General features: G+C 37.1%; 1 protein-coding gene across 3 annotated transcripts in view; it reads right to left on the reverse strand.

The window, feature by feature from the left end:
* Positions 1-22496, reverse strand: part of LOC149065310 (osmotic avoidance abnormal protein 3-like) — an 84001-nt gene that overhangs the window by 36261 nt on the left and 25244 nt on the right. For 2 of the 3 annotated variants that reach the window (XM_089254206.1, XM_089254204.1), the window contains exon 1: positions 4315-4525. The exons of the other annotated variant lie outside the window; for it this stretch is intronic. The gene's annotated coding sequence lies outside the window, so the exon portion shown is untranslated. Of the gene's footprint in view, positions 1-4314; positions 4526-22496 lie in introns of those variants that run through there. 3 annotated transcript variants of the gene reach the window in all.

Below are 22496 nucleotides of genomic sequence, written 5' to 3' on the forward strand. Positions count from 1 at the left end.
TCAACATGCCAGTTTTTTTTTCTTCTTTCTTGTCCACAAGTCTTTTCCACCCTTCTTTTGAAATCCCAGGCTGCGGACTCCGTCCCTTATGTGCCACTGGGCGCACGTGCAATTTTTCTCCCTAGTCATTGGGTTCAGCTATACATTTTAGTCAAATGGCTTGTACGGTACATCGACTTGATAGCTGTCTTCATGGGGAGACCGACGCGAGTGATTCGATACTTGCGAGCACGCGGCAAGGGGAGCCACCACTATAAATCTTTGCTAACTTTTCCGACGCAACTCTGCCTCTTTTGAGGTAACGGAAGTAAGGTGCTTTGTATCAGTCCTTAGTTGTGAGCGGTTCTATCTATCTCTCTATCTATCTATACAACGTATCTTTCTACTAAATATATGTAAGAGCGAAAGAGAACACGTATCCCGAGGGTGAAAGAGAACTCTTTAAAAAAACTAAACCCTATCCAGCTTATCTATTATGTTTTTGTCTTTTATATAATTATTTTTCTTTCCACCGTTTTCTGTTTCTAACGTGCTGTTAGGTTAGGACAAGGTTACCATATTTATCGCCGATTCGTCAAATAAAGATATTCCTTGCCAAAAGTACGTAAAGTTATTAGATTTACACATACAGACGCCACAACAGACTAATTACCCATCGAGGTGGCTGAAAAAATTATGCCCATAAGAAATATGGATGTCAAAAATAACCAAAACAAAAGCATGTGCCACCAATAATAATAATAATTAATAATATATAGTACACTGCCCATAAAAAGTTTATGCTTGTCTTATACTGATAAGTGTGAATAGCTTCTCGATTTATTTCTTTTTAAACGTGTCAGTTCGCTTTGTGTTAGAATTCCTGATCCCCGGAGGTTAGCTGTTCCATTTATTCACAACAGTATTAGAGGAAAAACTAACCGCAACACCATAACCATGAATTGTCCCTTACTAAACGATACTGATATCCCCTTGTCGAAACAATTGTCTAAAGGTGTATTAACAACACATGGTCCATACTATCTATCCCGTTGAAAATTTTCAACACTTCGATCATATTTCCCCCCCCCCCCCGGACATCTGCGTTCCTCCAATGTAAGCATATTAAAGAAATCAAGTCATTCTTCATATCCCAAGCCTTGTGTATGAACAAGAGCACGCGTAGCTCTTACCTGCACCCCACCAACCAAGTCTATGTCCCTCTGCAGATATTTGGTCTCCAAAACCTCTTATGGAATAATCTAGTCCAAAATGAACTAAGCATAGGAGAATGGCTTTAGAACTTTTTGAAAATTAAACCGAGCATTCTATTCGGTTTTCCGACCACCGCTAAACAATGTTCAGAAAGCCTAAACAGTTCGTGAATGAGAATTCCCAAATTGGTTACCCGAGTTGCTTCCGGGATAGAAATACCAATCAACTCGTAAGAGAAACGTGGGTTGTTCGGACCAAAATGAGCGACCATGCACTTGTCAACGCTAAATGGCCATGCAACATTCACCAAAGAGTTCTTTAGCGATTTTTTTTTTTTTTGGAATTTAATCGTTTTTTTATGTAAAGCGTTTTTCAAAAATGATCGGTGGACCAAAGCAAAATGGCCGGTGGGCCACATGTCACCCACTGGCCATGGGTTGAAAACCCCCAGACATAAGTAGGGAAACCAAGATGAAGAAGGCAAGAGCTCCATGCTCTGCCTGCACTTCGCACCAACGGCAACGACAACTAATTATTCAGAAACACATTGTTAGAAAAAAGGATTGTTTGGAGACACATTTTTGAAAGAAGCTATTTAAAAAACTTGCGAAATAAATGACAAAAAAAATAAATTGAGGAACTAACCGCAAGAATATAAGTCATTGAAATCAAAATGCATTGTTGAAAATTTATTACTCGGAAACACATAGCAGAGAAATATTGATGAAAAAAAAATTTTTAGAGCTCTGTCTCTGTAATTTGTAGAAATATTTGTTAGAAATTGGTTGTTTCGAAACAAACTGTGAAAAACAACAACAACAATTTCCTAACAGCGAAAACATTCTGACATCCATTGTTGAAAAAAATTTTTGAAATGAAGTTATTTCAATTTTAGAAAATTAATTTTTTGGAATTATTCTTAAAAATTATTTCAAAGAAATCAATTGCTCAAAATAACTTTTGATAGATGATTGTTTAAAATAAAGCAATTAAAGCAAAAAATAAATTGCAAAACAATTACAAATTGAGTGATTTGATTACAAATGTCTTTTTTGAAACCGTTTTTAACAAAATAATTATTTGGGAAACGATTGTTGAAAATAGAAATCCACGGAACGAAATTGTTTAAATTCCTTATTTTACAAACACTAAATTTTTAAGACTAATATTACGCATCCATTGTTGGGAAAACAATACTTTCTTGACAGAAACACGGAAAATAATTTTTAATCGAAATATATCGATGTAAACTATGTTAAAAAAACGAAAGTAATTCGTCGATAAGTCATTGTTACAAAAATGTGATTCTTTGAAAAATCCAGTTTCATGCAGAAATTTAAATTTCCACTTCAGCAATTTTTCCAGAAAAAAACATTGGAAAAACCATTGTTGAAAATCGAATATTTTTAAAAGCAGCACCTCCCCCAATTGCAATATTTCCAATATATTTTCCACTTGGATATGATTACAATAGTAATTTTGGCCATTGTTATAACGTAGCCTACAATTGTTCTAACTGATCATTGTAATATATATATACCTAATAATAGCCTTAATTTACACTATAGGTATTTTAATACAATAATATACTAGAAAATGCACCTCAACCCACATGCAGGGCCGGATACGAATATAGTTGTGGGGCCATAGGCGTCTTTAATAACTTGGGAACCATATACGGCCCCCGAATTGTATTTATATAATTTGTATATTCCGTGGGAAAGGGGGAATCGACATCCAAATATTCAAACAGGAATACTTAAAAATATCCATACATAAAAAAAAATAGACATACAAAATTTATTTTTAATCGAGTTTGATACAAAACTACAAACTAAAATAACACAAAAAAATTAATGAAAATTTTGAAATAAAGAAAATTTGAAATTGGTGAAAGAAATAATTTCAAAACGAAAAAAGAAATTGTCTGAGAATTAGGATATGAAAATTCAGGATAGATGAATCGAAAATAAGCAAAATATTTGACAGATAATTCAGCATCCATGAAAATTCAGAATAAATGAGAGAAATAATTCTAATACCCATGAAAATTCAGAATAAAAGAAACAAATAGTTTCAGCACCCATGAAAATTCAGAATAAAAGAAATTATTCCAGAATCCACATGAAAATTCAGAAAAAATGAAACAAATAGTTTCAGCTCCCACGAAGATTCAGAATAGATGAAACAAATAGTTTCAGCTCCCACGAAGATTCAGAATAGATGAAACAAATAGTTTCAGCTCCCACGAAAATTCAGAATAAAAGAAAGAAATTATTCCAGAATCCACATGAAAATTCAGAATAAAAGAAAGAAATAATTCTAGTATTCAGGAAAATTCAGAATAGATGAAACAAATAGCTTCAGCTCCCACGAAAATTCAGAATAAATGAAAGATATACGTAATTCCAGAGCTGATAAAAATTCAAAATAAGTAAAAGAATTACTTCTTGATCTGAGGAGAATTCAGAATAAATGAAAAAAAAAATACTTTTAGAACTTATGAAAACTAAGAATTACAAAATTTATGAAAATTCAGAAATAATTTCAGAATGAATGAAAATTCGGAATTTCAGAACGTATGAAAATGGAGGATTTATGAAAGGAATAATTCCAAAAACAAAAAAAAAATTCAGAATTTATGGAAGAAATTATTATCACCATAAGTGCGGGCCATACAAAACACGGGGCCCGGTGCGACCGCACCTTGTTACTCACCCCTTGAATACATAGATAGATAGAACCTCTCGCAACCCAGGACTAACTTACTTCCGTTATCAAATAACGGATACCCCCGCTTAAACGGATGAAATCCTCTAGAAAAGTGTTTCCCAAAGTGCGCAATATCGCATCCTGGTGGGCGATGGAATTTTCCGGGAGGGGGGGGGGCGATTGAAGCTACAGGTATAACATAGGATTCCATGGGGTTGCTTGAGTTGGGGGCGACGAGAGAGAAAAATTTCTGAAGAAGGGGGCGATGGAACAAGAAGTTTTGAAAACTATACTCTAGAATTACAAAAATCGTTTGGGAGTTGATTCACTTGCATTGCATTCAGCTTGAATGCATAATGAAACAGACATTAATCGGTTATAATTATAATGAATTTAGCAAAAACTCACTCTTATTGTTGCCATACCGCTGTCATTTTCATTCAACACTGTGTTATAACACCGAGTAATCCTTTAAAAGCATTCTAATAATGTATTATAAACGTAATGTGTGTTTCCCTCTATCTCATATCGGAAAAAATTCCAGACATCAAATTGATTGATTCGGAAATAATAACAACAAAATGTTCGAAAGAAATAGGAAAATAGTCGTATACTCCTATAACTGAGACCAAAACATGACTGTCGTCAAGAGAGGAACGGTCGCGACACCTGGCGGGAGTCACTCGAAACTTCAACACGCGGTTTTGATGAGGGGGAAAGAAAACGGTCAATAATAGTTTGAGTCGTATAGGAAACCATAAAAAAAAAAAAACAGGATGGTCTCTTCTCTGAATTTTGTAGGTCAAACAGCTCTCGTATCCTGTTATTATGTAGAATTCGGGACACCCTCTTCAGGGAAAACAAGGAAATACCTAGTTTTTTCCCGGCCCACACTCCTGGAATTTTCCCGGTGAAAAATCACGTTTTTCCTGGTTTTTTTTTTCTCGCCGCTTCTTTCTACGGACTGATATTTGTCACATTATTGCGATCACCTTCCACTTCCGACATCGAACTGCGCGTGGCTGATGGAATAAAACAAGCGTTGTATTGTTATCATGTTGTATTGTTATACCCAGATAATTGTGTACTCATGAACTTTTTCTATGTCTTTGCAATAGCAATTACTATTATCTTGGCAGCGACAATGATTACGTATTTTTAGGTGTATGCCTTCATTGATATTCATGTTTCTTGTGTTTTCATATAGATTTATTTTGTTTTTTGCATGTTAACTTTTAGTTTATGTTGTATTAGCCACATGTTAATATTCGTTAGGTCATCTTCTACTTTTTTTATTAAATCTAATGTATTTGTATCTTCTACGTAAAGCACTGTGTCATCAGCAAAGGTTATCAACTTTCCATTTAATTTCAGATTGCATAAATCATTTATATATATCAAAAATATAGTATTGGGCCCAGTACAGATCCTTTAGGTACTCCTTTCTTCACCTCTCGAAAGGAACTCATTTCTTTCTGAATAACAACTGCTTGTTGTCTTTTTGTTATAGAATGACTCAAACCATTTAAGCATATTTCCTCTGACTCCTATTGAGAATAGTTAACTTGTTAATATTTAAAGATCAACGAAGTCAAATGCTCTTTTTAAATCTAGGAACACAGTTATGGAATACATATTATAATTGAAGCCATTGTTTAGATAGTTACTTAGATCTGATATTGCCATTTCTGTGTTTTTATTTTTTTTGAATCCATATTGATTGGGAGAGAAGAATTTTTGGTCTATTTAAGAAATTTGGAAGTCGTTTTTTAACACATTTTTCAATTATTTTTGAAAAAACTGGAAGTATACTTATTAGTCTGTAATTTACCAGATCATGTCTATCTCTTGCTTTATAGTATATAGGATGAACGAGAGAGTATTTTAATTCATGATAAAAGATACCATTTAAAATACAATGATCAATTAATTTTTTTAATGTGTTTAGGTGGTATTTTGAAATTATTTTCATCATGTTAGGGGTTAGTTCATCACAGCCACTGGTTTTATTTTCCTTTAGTTCTCTTATTACTTGTTTCAGTTCTTCTTGATCTATCTCAGTACAATACATAGAGTTGGTTGAACTGTTTAATATATTATTTTGTTCCATACAGTAACTATTTGTTCGTTGGTGTCTAAATTCCTAGTAATGAAGTCATTATTGAAGTTCATTAATGAAGCCAAGTCCATAGGGTCCTGACATTCTGGAAGTGTCTTATGCCCACTGTTTTTGTTTAATATATTTTCATTAATGTATTTCCGTTGTAGTCGTTTGTTTTTCCCAGTTTTTTTTAAGTTATCTTTAATATACTCCTGCTTAATTTTTTTAATATATTTTTTTAAATTTGTTTCATATTCTTTGTACTCTAATTTGTACGAGATTATAAGAGGAATTTTTTTTGTATTTTCTATAGAGTTTTTCTTTATAATTTACTCTTAAATAATTTAATTTATTTAAGAATAAATAAAATAATTTAATTTATTCTTCATAATTTATTAAAATGTCTTCATTAATCCAGTTTTTCTCATTCTTTTTTGGTTTTTGCTTCACAGTGTCAGTCCATAAGTTTGAGTTCAGTGTTAAGATATTCATTAAGTGTTTATATTTGTTTTCGTCACTTTCATCTTCTACAATGTTCTCCAGATTCAGCGTTGAGATAAAAGCTTCGAATTTCGGGGATCGTATAAAAGTATTGATTTTTTTTATTGTTACACACTGTATTTTCACTTTCAAAACTGGTAAAGTGAAATTTTTGAACGACTGATGAGCATTTTTGAAATCGGAATCATTCCTCTACGACGGACGGTGGATGAGATAAAGTCCATGTTAACACTTACAGGACACCCTGTATATACAGGGTAGGTGGGCATATGTATATAGAGGGTGGTCAAAAAGTAAGTAGAAACTTTAAAAATGAATAAAAACCGGAAAAAATAACCGAAATAAAAAAAACGGTTTGCAGGGTTATAAGAACTTAATAATCCACAACCAGTTCACCGTTGTAAATCGTTTATGTGGACTTGCTGCACTCTGGATTTGTGACTCGCCTGCAATGTGTTATTCCCTGCGGTGGTGGTCATGTGGAACACATACTGCTGTGGTAAACGATTTGGAGGCATTCTGTTCGTTATATGCGTACCTTTTCTTTGACTTATGTACGTCAGCGCCACCCATCGGCTGTTTTATGAGTTTTTTTCCTGTCCTAAAAACATTTCCGTGACCTAGCGATGCTAACTCTGCAAACCGTTTTTTATTTCGGTGATTTTTCCGGATTTTATGAATTTTTAAAGTTTCTACGGACTTTTTGTCTACAAAGACACCGCGAATCCTACCACTAGAATTCGTAACTTTTTTTTATATTTGCTTTGTGTTGGATTCATGGGTTTTCACTTACTTGTTTTATCGGAGATTTCTTTTTATTGTGCAGGAATCATGATTTTTCTCTCTATTGTCCTTTATCATGGGTTTCTATTTATTGTGTGGGATCCGCGATTTCCCTTTGTATTCGTCTTTGTTATTGGTTCATATTTATTGTGTAGGATTCATGGTTCATGTCGCTATTTCACTCGTTTTTGAGTGTGTGTGTGTGTATTGTTATCTTTGCTGTTTTCTTTATCGCAGGTTTATTGTATAGGACTCGTAGTTTTTCTTATTTTCGTTTGCCTTTATCGTTGATTTTTGTTTATTTGTGCTGTATATATTTGTCGTATTTTTCTCGCTCTTTCCGTTTATCTTTGGTTCTTGTTTATTGAGTAGGATTCGTTGTTCTTTTTGTAGCCATATGGCTTTATCGTTGATTCTTATTTCATTGTGTGGATTCATAGTTTTTATATATAAACACAAACACAAAGGCCACAACAGGAAAATTGCCCAACGACATGGCTGAAAAAGTAAACACAGTTCCTAAAGGTCCCTACACACGCTCAGTTATACCTGCGTAGTTATGCCTGTACAGTCCAACTGTGCAGGCATTACTGAGCGTGTGTAGGGGCCGTCAGTTGACCTGCGCAGGCGACCTGAAGGGAATGGTTTTTCGATTCGGTATAACTGTACAGTTATGCCTGCGCAGGTATAACTGAGCGTGTGTATGGGCCATCAGGTATAACTGTGCAGTTATTTTTTCCCGCTTTCTTATATTCGCCCTACTTTCTTCCCTCTTCTTTTTCACTGATAGTAACAATTCACGTAATAGAACAATAATAACTGAATAACATGTTTTGGAGAGGGATTCCATTTAATTAGAAGAAAATCTTCTAATGGCCTAATTTTCACGATATTTTCTTACAATTTCATATCGAATAAAAAAATCGAAATAAAATTTTAGAAATATTTCGACCATTGTTAAAATTCGCAATTTTGTTTCTGAAATCACTCTTTTCAATAAATTTGCCCGAAATTATGCACCGAAACACACAAACTCTGTATTCAAATAATGTGCTATGACTATTAATTGTTTATTGATTATTTAGAGAAGAGGTTTTTAACCAGGGTTCTTGGAGATTTTAGAGGCCCCGTATATAACGTCAGATTATTTTAGTATTCTTTCACGTGTAGTTCCTTTAGAAATCAAGATTCCTAGAAATCAAGCAGGTGTTTATACGAGTCAGTTAATGTTTGCAATTTCAAACGCCGGATTCCCACTCCTTTCTTGACCGAAAACCAGCAAGCATCAACGGGACAAAAATCACTCACGGGAAAATAATAAATTTATTATTTTCTTTTACATGTAATTCTTAATGAATCTCATTGAATTTGTTTTTTGAACACACCTCGTCAGATTGCAACGAATTTCAACTTTCAGCTCAAACATTGAAAGAAAAAATTCAGATGAAATTACGCTAGTTTTAAACGTAAGAAAACAATCGCAAAATTCTGTGAGAGAGAGATATATACGATTGATAATATAACTATATCATGTAGTGAGTAATACTATTAATATACATACCATAAGTCAATTTCGAATTGACTTGAATTAATCTTAAGAGGTCGCGCGAAAAATGCATTGTTTTCTTTCAAAGAAAAACACTACGTGAGTTACCATAAAAATTTTTCAAGTCAAATTTTTTTTTTTTTTTTTAAATCGACGCTATCGCGGGAAAAAAATGCTATCAAACGATGCTGAAGGAGCATGTATCCCTTATCCGTATATTCAGAGGAGAAACGATGCTTGTTTTCGTAGACAGTTGACGCTCGTTACAACAACCTCACGTTATAGCGATCATTCACCAATCTTTGCACCACGTTACCCGCTTTTTTCTTTTTTTGGAGTCAATAACTTTCAGTGCCATAACCAATTCAACTACACCCAAAGCATCATCTGTGGAAATCATGCTAGAAAATTCCGAACTTTGTAGACTATGTGAAAAAATCCGAACTGATCAAAAGACCTCGAAGACAGATATCGAAGAACGAAAATATCCCCACAGATTGCCTAGAACCGGTTCCAGAAGCTTCGCCTGCACAGGTATAACTGAATGGTGTGGATGCATCGAACCGTTCAGTTATGCCTGCGCAGTTATGCCTGTACAGGTATAACTGTGCAGGCGTAACTGAACGTGTGTAGGCCCCTTAAGAATTCAGCTTCGCTGCCCTGACCCAGTACCCAATTTCGCCGTCAGAATAGTTCTTATAGTTACGTATTTCATCGTTGTTTTTCGTTTAACTGTGGGTGATCCATGATTTTCCCTTTATACTTGCCTTTCATCGTTGGTTCTTGCTCATTGTCCAGTATCCGTGTGGTTTATCTTGTAATTTTCGTTTATCGTTGATTCCTTGATGTATAGATATCATGATTTTTCTCTCAGGCTATTTGCCTCTATCATTTGTTGTTGCTTATTGAGTTGTATTTATGGTTCTCGTCCTTAGTCTTTGTTTATGGTGTAGTATCCGTGGTGTTTTCTTTGCTATTCCCATTTATCATTGGTTCTTTGATAGGATGGATCCACGATTGAGGGGATACAAGAATTTGTTAAGAGCTTTATTTCTTGGTTTTAACCGAAGAAAATCTGTACTACAAAAACCAAAAAAGAATACTTCGATGAGTTGAAACCCAGAATGTCTGCGGCAATGCTGGCTTTTTTTCCTCCTGAAACTTTCACAGTAACCTACGTATACTCTGTACGTATTACCAGCTGCAAATGGGTCGATAAGAAAGTAAGGTAAGAGAACGTTCGCAATTATTCAGATTTCATCTGCCATTTCATTCACGATTACCTCATACCTTTGGGATATGACTGCATAATCGACAGATTTCTTGCAAAACCACGACAATATTAACATGTCTTCCGCGAAAGTGTTTATTACGACAGGGAAAAAAGCAATTTTGTGATTTCTCTATAACATAAACCGCGTATTATGTATATTATTTCCCCAATGGCAGCAGCGCTGATATACGTATATTACGCCACAGTGGGCAGACACGCCGCTCAAAAATATTACTCAGCTGCGCAGGAAGTGGAGTGTGAGAGTTTTCGAGGTAAGTAGTTATAATAACGTTTGAAACAAAAAAGAGAAGAGAAAAATAGTTCGTGTGTCGCTTTGGTAACCGTCCGTCAACTCACGGGTCCAACAAATACGGAACAGTAGCGTAACTGATACTAATCGCTAGGTAGATAGATAGATAGATCCCTGTGTGTTAGGAAATGCCCGTGTGTATGTATCCAGAGGGAGGAAGGGAAGTACCAGTTGAAAGAGCCAAAAATGTAATCAAGGTGTTTCTGGAGCACGATTTATCGATGTCGTTTTGGCAACACACACGCGTGCGCCGCTCGGAAGTGTCCTTCGCCCCAATGACCGACAGTCGGTACACGTCAACGGTAACCGGAGAGAGAGAGAGAGGCACTCTTTCTCCTTTTTCGGTCTTCCTATCGGTTCGAACACACAATCGATAGACATCCGATCGATGGATCACGAAAATATGGCGGATATTTTTCATGAAGTAGTACCAATATCAGCAGCGGAATCGTTCGATATTTGATGAGTTAATGAGTTGTCATAATGCATTGAATTCCACTAACGACCGACAGCAGTTTTCGAAGACATCTCCACACCTTCATCAACTTGCGTAAAGATGTGTAGGCCTATCTACAGCTATACAGCTCTATTGCCAAACCATTGTGCGGTCGTGTAGGCATCGTACTGGACTCTTATCGTGAGGATATAGGTTCGAAACTCGTTGGTGGCACCACGATGGTCGGTTGAACTTGGTTTTCGCGGTTTTTCAACTTCTGGGCGTGAATGCAAACTGTTCCCCCCACGTGAAAAAGCCTCTCTGCAGAGAGCAGACAGACCTTCAACACGTTACTTGCACAACAAGAAAATTCAAGCATTTTTAATCTTCTCGCACCAGCGAGGATCAAGCACAACTCTGCCAACATAAATACGTTAGGGCCTTGCATACACTTAGAACACACAGTCCGGCATGTAACGATCCGTTAGAAATTCTGCAGAGGAATGTGTACGAGTTGCATCTGCGGTTAAGAAGTGGTAGTTCCGGAGCTGATCGATAACCATTCAATAATTTTTTCTGTCATTTTCCCCAATTTTTATCACAAACTGCAAACAAACTTCACACGTTTTCAGTCGGCCCCGCTTAAATTAATATCATCGGTTCCAGCGCACAGTATTAAATTGAGCGGGGTATTCGACTTTACGATGAACAATTCAGCTGCCATTTTACAACGTTAGTATCGTTTGTATGTTGAAAACTGATGAGGAATCAACATTAATAAAGCTTCTGGAATAAATCAGACATAAAAAAATGGAATGAAATTTGTACTGAATGCAACGATCACAAATCTAAGAATTTTACTTTTCATTACGGGAGTTAGCGCCTGCTGTGGGCTTAACAGAGAACAAAAATGAAATAATTGAATATCTATAACTTAGGTACTTCAGGCCAATACCCACTGTTTGCCGCTACGTAACCTCCAGAAGCTAATCAAAAATGTTGAAAGATGGAACGCATACAAAAATGTCAAGTTGAATGTGAACAAATGTGTGGTGATAATGCTCACAAAACGAGATATCCCATCAAACACCAAGATCATCATAGAGCGACAAGATGTCGTGCCATCGACTCAAACTAACTACCTCGGCGTCACCCTGGATGGAAGACTCAACTTCAGGAGCCATATCAAGAACAAAATCAAAAAAGCGCAGATCCTCTTAGAGAATCTATTGAGATTCTGCTATCCGAAGTCCAAACTCAGTTTGAGGAACAAAAATTTTGATGTAGGAACAAATCATTCGCCCAATGTTAACATATGATACCCAGCTTAGGATTTTTGCATCTAAGAGCAACATGTACAAACTACAACGATTCCAGAATCGCGTCCTCAGACGCTTCACCGCAGCACCAAAATTTTTCCGCCTCACCGATCTGCACAAAGATTTGAAGGTGTCGTCCATGTATTCCTACATCAAGGAACTGTCTCGAAATTACTTCGAAAAACAAGAAAGGTCGTGTCACCAACATCTGAGAGAGATCTTCAATTATGATGCTCACGAGTTTCTGAAACATCTAAGGCCTAAAAACATACTCCACACAAAATATGTGTCCGAATCATTGGTTCACTTCATATTTATATCATAGAGAACAAAGAGTCAAAATACAGGATAATTTCAGTAATTATGTCCATATAAATAGAGGAGTCCCACAAGGATCTATATTGGGTCCTTTACTTTTTCTGATTTTCATTAATGATCTTTGTAATTTAGAATTTGACGGTTCCATGATCACTTATGCCGATGATTCTGTTTTAATGTATTCGTGTGATGATCTTGACAGACTTAAGAATCATATTAACCACGATCTAATATTAATTCAAAAATGGTTCCATGCTAATGATTTAAAATTAAATTTACAGAAGACAAAATACGTTAATTTGAATCTTATGCAATCTGATTTACATCTTAATCTAAAATTTCATACCCTATTTTGTGATTTTCAACCTCATTGTCATTGCGATGCAATTCAAGAGGTAAATAGTATTAAATACTTCGGTTTAAATGACAGCAATTGGAAATGGAAACCTCATGTTCATGAACTACTTAAAAAACTTCGTTTTGTTTCATATAATTTTTATTATATAAGTAAGAAATTTTCCGCTAATTTCTTAACAGACCTTTACTATGCTTGGTTTTATTCACTTATAAATTATGGTGCAATTATATGGGGGTGGTGATTATAAAACTAATTTATTGCCTTTATTTTCAATACAAAAAAGAGTTTTCAAAACTTTGAATCGGGGTCAGCCTCATTCTTCTACAATTTTTAGAAATCTTAATCTACTTCCTTTACGCCATAATGCTCTTTTTCGTATTATTCTTCTTTTAAACCGTAATAAAGGCTTATGCAATTTAAAAGATAATGTTTCCGAGCGAAGACCTCATATGATTTATCGTATTCCTACTTTTAGGAAAGAAAGTTTTCGTAAACATTTTCATTATTTAGCTCCGAAATTATATAATTCACTACCACTAGAAATACAAAATATACCCACACTCGCGGCCTTTAAAAAATCATTATGCAAATTATTAATTTCAATAGACGATGTAGACTCTTATTTTGACCTTTAGGAGGAGCAATAAAATTTATTCAGTTTAGCTTTGCCACTTTAATTATGTATATTTTTCAATTAAAAAAAAAAAAACTTGTTCTTGTTTGTGTTGTCTATTGTATATGTGCGAGTTTCATTTTTTTTTCCTCATATATTTGTTTATTACTAATGTTTTGTTTATTACATTTCTCGCCATGCATTAAGAACTTTGTCTTTTTTGTGTGGTGTATGTTTTTTCGTTTTTGATTTTTTTAATCTTTACGTATTTTTTTATTTGACAGTGATAATTTTGTCTCTTTTATGTTGTATATGTGTCTTTTTTAATGTTTCTGTTCATGTCGTATGTTTTTAGATATTTTATTCATTAACTATCATGTAAATTTTCAATCATCTTTACAGGCATCACAGCCTCTGGATGATAAATATGTTTTGTTTAAACTAATCTAAATCTCTGTATGTTGTAAGTGAATAAATTGATTTGATTTGATTTGTGAATTTTGAAAAATGTGTGTGCTTGTATATACATATTTTTTTAAATATTCAAACATTCAATAGTTCACCTTTTAAGGCAATGGTTTAAGACAGTCTCATGAACGAGGACATCAAATGTGTGACAAACTGGGGGGTAAGACAATTTCCCGCAACAAAGTGTTATTTTCTTTTCTCTCTCTCTCTCTTCTTTCCTCCTTCAAATATTATCATTTTATGCCATATTTTATACCAATGCAATATTGTGTTACTCCATGATGAAGGAGAATAGGGCTCTTTTGAGCTCGGTGCTCTGTATAACGTTCAACGGTCACGCCCGCAAATTTTCCAAAAAAAACCCCACATTTTTTCAATTTTTAAATACTATGAAATTTTCTGCGTCTAACTGCGTCCAAGTTTTTGTTCTACCTGCAGTAAAAACACTTTTAAAGTATTTCAATATAAACTGCTGGCTGGCATTACACATGCTAATGTTTTTGACTAAAATGCTTTTTTTCTCAGTACTAAGTTTTTTGTTAGATAAGCAACATTTTTCGAACACCACTCATTCAAATGTCTTGAAACTTTGTGTCTCGCAACACATACAATACTCGCAATACATAATGTTACATACTTTAACACGCGCGCGAGGGTTTTTTGTTAAAATTATTTAAAAAGTTTTATGGCACAAAATATGGGTAAATTTTGGTCATTTTTGAAAAAAAGTTGCATGTTGTTGTATAAAGTTAAAATTCGAGAATAAAAAACCGACTATTAGAATCCTAAAAACTCTTGTTAAAGTATGTAACATCATAGTGTTGAGAGACACACAAAGTTTCAAGACATTTGAGAATGAGAGTTGTTCGAAAAGAAACCTTCCTTATCTAACAAAAATCTTAGTTTTGAGAAAAACGCATTTTAGTGAATGGCATTGGCATGTGTAATGCCTGCCAGCAGTTTATATTAATTAAAATATTTTAAAAATATTTTCAGTACGGGTAGAACAAAAGGTTGAACACAATGAGACGCAGAAAATTTCAACGTTTGTGAGAGAAAGGGGCCTTTGTAATCTTGGCTCGGTTGGCGATTACATTATCTGCTTAAATTCGTCATTTTGAACGAACCACAGCCACCAGAAAACTACTCTTGCGCGAATCAATTAGACCCCGTTCGTAGGTGGGAGCAACCTTTGAAGACCAGACACATCCCCCTCAGCGTCTTGAAGAGATGTCGAAGCATTCCAGAAAATTTGTTTGTTATATTATAAAGACATGTTTGCTAAAAACCAAGAAACATATTCACCTCAGGCAACTTGGGGGTCATCCCCCCAACTTTTCAAGGATTAGAGGATTTTCACTAGTGATGAGCACCGAGATGCACGTGGTAAAAATTAGAATCTTTATTCCTACATGAATGTGCCCTTTAACTTTTTTCCCCGAATGGGGATCAGGGGCACATTGTCTTTTGTTTCACCTGCATAGGCCTGTTTCTCTGCTCACAGAATTTCGATATCTGTGCAGAATGATAAAATAACATGCTGCTATCTTGTGTAATACAGGGAATTTTTTTTTCTGCGCATCAAAAAACTGTACACGGAAGCATTCTCAGACTCTAAATGTCCATATTTTGGAAACTTTTCACCATGAAAAATGCCGCCTTTCTCAGGCAGTTTTGCATACCAAGCAAGAGGGCCCGGGTTCGACTCCCGGCAGAGACGTGATGACTTTTCTTTCCGAGTTCACCTCAGCAAAATATCTGGAAAATAACTGTTTCCTTGTAACAGTTTTGTTTGATACGTGGCGGAGGATTCAATTCTCTCTCTAGTTCATTGAACTATATGAAATTAGTCGATCTAGATCGGTCTAGTCAATCTAGTTCATTGAACGTTCACTCATGTTTCTCGCATGTAATACAAGATGATTCTAAATTTATGGGACAGACTTAAGAGGTGACACCTAAAAAAAGGACTTTTGATCGTAGAATATGCGGTCGAGAGTATTTTTTTTTGGGGGGTTGCACAAAACACTTCATCAAAAACAAATATCACATTTTTCTGACGGATTTGCTGCGATATGTGCTACTAACCATTCGAGGGTGCACATGCACCTTAGGATAGGATTTAGTTTTTAATTGTTGCAATGACCGTCAAGGTTATGCGGCGCAAAACAATGATCAAGTGGTACCTTCGAAGACGCGAAGGGGGATTCGTCTGGTCTTCAGGTACTATGACTTGTGGTAGAAGTTGCGTTACGCAGGTTGCACCATGAGAAGACCTACCACATTACAGTACCCTGCACCCTGGTCATGAGCATTGTGACGTACGCAAGATCGATCTTTAGAGGAACACATTTGGTTTGAGCGGCAAAAGGAATCTCTCCCAGAGAAATTTTGAGCTACTAACCTTCAAAAATCATTTTGATTAGCAGAAATGGATAAAGATAATACCAGATTTTTCTACTTTGCTAGAAAATTTCGCAGCAGCGCATTGTTGCTTCAACGCCGGGTCTCGTCGAACTTCTGTCACCGCGAATTGTCTCGTCGCGCGAATCTCTCGGGTTCTTCGCTGAGGGCTTGAAGATGGGTAAAAACTCACAGGAACGATGATTTGAGAACAAGGAAACGCCTTTTATTTACTAGAAGTCCTGCTAAAACCACAGGAGCCTTACAGGAAACGTAACGTCTTCGCACTTCGAATTCTACTGCCAGAGTCTATTTAGAATCTCGTTCTTTTATTCTAATAATCGCATACAGTGCCGTAACTAGGCAGATGTAGCAGGTGCACCCACACAGGACCCACTTGGAGGGGGGGGGGGCAGAATCGCCCATTCTGGGTCCAAGAATGGGCCAGAAGGGGCCTAAATGCAAATTCTTGCACAGAGCACAGGAATGGCTGGTTACGGCACTGATCACGCGTGTCACGCGTACCTTGCATGAGTTCACAAGCATTTTCAAATTTCTGCCCTTCGTAACAGTGTAAATAAAAAGGTAGAAAAACTTATCTTTATGCCACGCGTGCGTGTGTGTGTGTGTGATTCAGAATAAATATTAATTTATTAATTTTCATGGTTTTTTTTTCATAAAAGTGCACAAAAGCACACTTGTGATACTTGATTGAATAAGATTCTCTCCCCACTCCTGTAAGTATACCTGCGTCACTCATATGCTTGCACGCATTGTTTCGGTCACTCATATGCTTGCACGCATTGTTTCGGTCACTCACATGCTTGCACGCATTGTTTCGGTCACTCATATGCTTGCACGCATTGTTTCGGTCACTCATATGCTTGCACGCATTGTTTCGGTCACTCATATGCTTGCACGCATTGTTTTGATTACTCACACATGCTTGCACACTGTTTTGGTCCCTCACATACTTGCACACGCTCTTTCGGTCGCTCACTGGCATGGTTCTTTGCTTTATAGGTCACTCTTTTGAACATTTACTTGTTTATACATGCTCTAGGTTATTCTTTAGGTCATTCTCATTCACACTTGCAGGCACTCATGTCACATTTTTGGCCATTCACAAGCTTGCACACGCTCTTGATCACTCTTTTTGTCATTCACATGCGTATCTTCTAGTTCATCCACTAGCATGTTCCCCTAGCTCTGTAGACCACTCTTTTGCCAACTCACGTGCTCGCAAACTCTGCAAGTCACTCACTGACCTAGTCCCTTGCTGTCTGGTCGGATTTATTCAGGTTTATACAAATTTGTCCACCCCCTTCTCCAATTTTACCAGCTTTCTTGACCTTTATTTTCCCAAATTTGCCGCCCTGGGCTAAGCACCCCTGTAAATACGCCACTGGTGAGAAGGCTCCCTGGCTTTCATCCTATTGGTTCAAAGCGACAATGGAACACATAAGATTAAGAACCTCTGATTTAGATAAAATGAAAGTGAAGAATATAAGCGCTATCTAGCGGAAGCATTTTGAAGTTTAGTCCAGTATTACACCATAAAGGTTCTCTCGTTAAAGTTACCAAACGAAACCAATAAATTTATGCTTAGCATTTTTCAAGTTTTATTTATGAGAATTTTCACAATACTTCCAAAGTGTAAACCAGCCTTAGAGTCTAAAGAAAATCAACACAGAGTAGAATATTCCCTTTATTTTTTTGAAATATATGGCATTTATTATGGGCATCTTTTCCTCAGACACCTCGTTGGGCATTTTGCCTTGCATTTGCATATTTGTATTTGTATAATTGATCACGAAAATATTATATGAATTATTTAGATTATCAAAACAAAAAAAAAAAAACAATTTTTATCAATTGCTTGTTTCAGCCACCTCGTTGGAAATTTGCCTGTTGTGTCGTTGTATTTGTATTTGTATTTGTATTTCTTGAAGTATTATATTATGAGTAGTTGATTTAAATAACATTGGAAACAGCGATAGTCCGAATACAAAGACTGTAAAGGTTGGACGCACGAAAATTGCGCCCTCAGTCGTGGTTTCTTAGGCCGGGATTGAATTACAAAAGTTCTCTTAAGACGGTCTCTTCAACACCTGGACCTATTCACAAATTCAAGGCTACGAAATGCCCGTGATAAATATGGATGTCATACATTTCAAAAATACAGCAACCCAATAAAAAATGCAATTGCAAACAATATATACATGATGAAATATTATATACAATGCCCATAAAGAATACGCCTTATTCAAAGTATATATAGAGAGAAGCAGCTTCTCGATTTACCCCAACATGTTTATGGCATTTCTTTTTTAAAAAACGTGTTAGAATTTACTACCAACGGGAGGTAAGATATTCCATTCACATTAACAACCCTATTAGAGAAAAATTCCCTGCGACACCACACTCCAGACTTGTCACTTACCAATCGAGAGTGATGTCTCCCTTGTGAAAGTAGTCAATTGACGGTCTACTAATAATTCATGATCCATACCGCTGAAAATTTTGAATACTTCGACCATATCTCCCCGTCACCTGCATTCATCCAATGTAAACATATTCAAAAAATAACGTCTTTCATCATAATCCGTGTGCCAATAAGGACGCGCGTAGCTCTTCTCTGCACCCCTTCAACCAAGTCTATGTCCCTCTGTAGGTATGGTCTCCAAAACCTTACAGCATACTCCAGTCCAGGATGAACTAAGCGTCGAAAAAGCGGAAGAATGACTTTAGGACAACGCGAAGAGACTTTTCTGAAAATGAGACCAAGCATTCTATTCGCTTTTCTGACCACCGCTGAACAATGTTGAGAAAACCTAAGCCGCTCGTCAATGAGAATTCCCAAATCGGTGACTCTAGTTGCATCCGGGATAGTGACACCATTCAACTCGTAAGAGAACCGTGGGTTGTTAGAACCAAAATGAGCGACCATGCACTTATCTACGCTAAACGTCATGCTCCATTCATTTGCCCATGCTGTAATCCTGTTTAAGTTGGTCTGGAGCAACTCCCTATCGCTTTGATTCCCGATTACCCCTATTAGCTTCACATCATCTGTGAATATTCTAGTGTTATGGAGAACGGGAAAAATGAAAGATTTTGTGTAATTATTACTATTTTGTGATTATACTTATTATACACTCATTCACCATACACACACGCCCACTTAAATACCCCCTATTCAAATATGTGGCACACACGTAAAAACAAACACTACACAGTCATTAATTACTCGATTATTATTTTCTAAATGGTTCAGCGAGGCTGAAAATTGTAGTATTGTTTTTCATATTTTGAAATTGACAAATTCATACCTACACATAATTTTCCCCATCTCATATGATGTAAATCCCACACAAAACACGCCACATAATAACAAAATTGCATCATGATTGTTATTATTTTTTTGGTTATAATATTCGAGGAAAGTGATGAAAAATATAATTTTTACATGTCATTCTAACAATTCCCACGTCACAATTTTTGTCACGCACATTCCAACATGTACCAATTTGTTAGAGGTTCCGCAGAGGAATATGGACGAGGTGCATGTCTGGTTTAGTAGTAGCGGGGCCTTCGTGATTTTTCCCTTCTTCTGGTAAGAAGGGAAAAATCACGAAGGCCCCGGTAGTAGTAGATGGTTCCGACGTCCAACCAGAGTCGCTCTTGATGTCTCCGACGCACCGCCGGTGGCGCCCTGGATGCTCCGAACCGTCATCCACGCCTGCCTGTGCCTTCACGATGGTCGGACGCCCGGACTGTGGAGCCCTGGACTCTCCTGAATAAAAGTATCCACCCTAATTGCCTCGAATGGTCTCGGTAACGTACCAAATCCAGATTGTTTATGTATATACACTCATGTCCATAAATTAAGGATAATTCAGAATCACACGGAAATCGAAATCTAAAGTAAAAATTTCACCTGTAGAATTATCACACACATCTGCAAGAATGATATGCAAATTTCAGGAAGCCACCAGATGATGCCGATAGTACGTCACGATGACGAGAGTGTAAGGGGGGGGGGTATATAAGGAATGGTGGCAAAGAAGTGAAATTGTTCACAAGAGTTCTGTAAGGCGCTCAGTGCCATAAGCGAATAGTTATGACACAGAGGACGCATGTGGATGATTTTTTACGTGGTAGAATTATCGGCCGCCTGGAATGTGGGCGTACTCGGATGGAAGTATCCGAGGAACTTGGAATTGCCCAAAGTGTCATCTCTAGGCTTTGGCAACGATTCCAAGATAACGGAAATGTCAGTAGACATTACAGTACAGGTCCCCCCCCCCGAGTTACAACGCCGAATGAAGACCGGTATTTGGCAGTAACTGCCAAAAGAAGCAGACGGAGCACAGCATCCGACCTGTCTCGTCAGCTATCTGCAGCCACGGGTACCACAGTTTCGAGGCAAACCGCGTACAGACGTTTGGGAGATATTGGTCTATATGCTCGCAGGCCTGTCAGATGTGTTCCGCTCACGGCAACTCACTGTCGGGAGCGATTAGCCTGGAGTAGAGAACATGCAATGTGGACATCGTCACAGTGGGCTTGTGTGATGTTTTCCGACGAGTTCAGGTTTCGCTTGCAGTCTGATTCCCGTCGGACTTTCATATGGAGAACGCCAGGTACCCGTTACCACCAAGACAACATCATTGAACGACACCGTTACGGTGGTGCAGCATTGCTCGTTTGGGGTGGAATTATACTGGGTTCCAGAACAGATCTGCATGTTCAAACCGGAACCATGAAAGCCGAAATTTATCGGGACATCATTCTGGAACAACGTGTACGTTTGTGTAGGGGTGCCATGGGCGCAGAATTTGTGTTTATGGATGACAACGGCCGTCCTCACCGAGCAAACATCGTAAACGAATGCCTTGAATCTGAGGATATAACCCGTATGGAATGGCCAGCACACTCACCTGACTTGCATCGGATCGAGTATGTGTGGGACATGCTTGGCCGACGAGTTGCAGCCCGTCAACCACCTCCTACATGTGTACCTGAACTTCGGAGAGCATTGCTTGCTGAGTGGAGTGATCTTCCCCAAGATCAGATCGATAATTTGATACTCAGCATGCCTAGGCGTTGTACGGACTGTATTTCATCGCATGAGAGACATACAATGTATTAACCATCATACCAACCATGTAATAGTAAGTTTTTGTAAAGGAGATATTTTTTACAATTGCTCCATGGACATGAGTGTATTTGAAAATTATAGTAATACCAGATCTCATCATGTACGCCCCTCCCCCTTCCTATGATATGAAACCCCCAGATCAGGTCAATATGGACCCATGGGTTGAGATGGGACCCTGGTTCTATGGACTGGATAATAAGAGTAGTTACATTTTTTTCCACCATACCTCACTTGAAAGCTTTATTTATTCACAGCTTTCTGTGGCTCCTTCACTGCTTGCCGTGGCTCCCCTTTTATGATTTTCACCCATGGCCTCCTTAGAATATCCCAGGACCACAAAGGGGGCATGTGACCTCAGGTTGAGAACCACTGCTCTATGTCTGTGGTTCTCAACCTTTTCAAGCCCGCGGCCCTGTTTCATTTATTTTTGTGAGTTGAAGGCCTGGTCAAACATCACCAACAGGAAATGAATGAGGAAAAATGAAATGCTAATCACCCGCTGCGTGGCATGAATGACGTCAGGGTCCGGCAATTGAGAAACACAACCGTACATGCACCTCGTGCGCATTCCTCTACGAAATTTCTAACGGATTGGTACATGCCGGAATGTGTGTGTACGTGTTGTGTACCTAACGTGAAGTTCGTTTCTGTGTAATGCTTGTTATGCGTAGTGCTGCCATCTGCCGTCAATTTTTCTAATCACGAGAGAAGTGTAATGATTGATTAGGTTGAGGAAACACGGTCCCTCCCCCATATGCCTTTCAACTAAAAATCTAATATTCAGCTGCTTGATAGGATGTTATGTGAACATTTACAGCTCGCTATAAATATCACTCATTTCACAGGTGATCAAGCAGAAGAAAATGCAGGAAACGTCTTAAAGTTAGGCGATTACCTATAAATTACACTATGTAAGCTACACTATAAAAGTCTGATAAAAGATCTTTTACAAAACTTGAAAAACGCAATCAATAAGGTTATCGGTTATATTCGAGTA

Source organism: Pholcus phalangioides, unplaced genomic scaffold (assembly GCF_987345545.1).
Source record: "Pholcus phalangioides strain wild (caught in Gottingen) unplaced genomic scaffold, Ppha-v1.0 ptg000040l_1, whole genome shotgun sequence".
NCBI classification, from domain to species: domain Eukaryota; kingdom Metazoa; phylum Arthropoda; class Arachnida; order Araneae; family Pholcidae; genus Pholcus; species Pholcus phalangioides.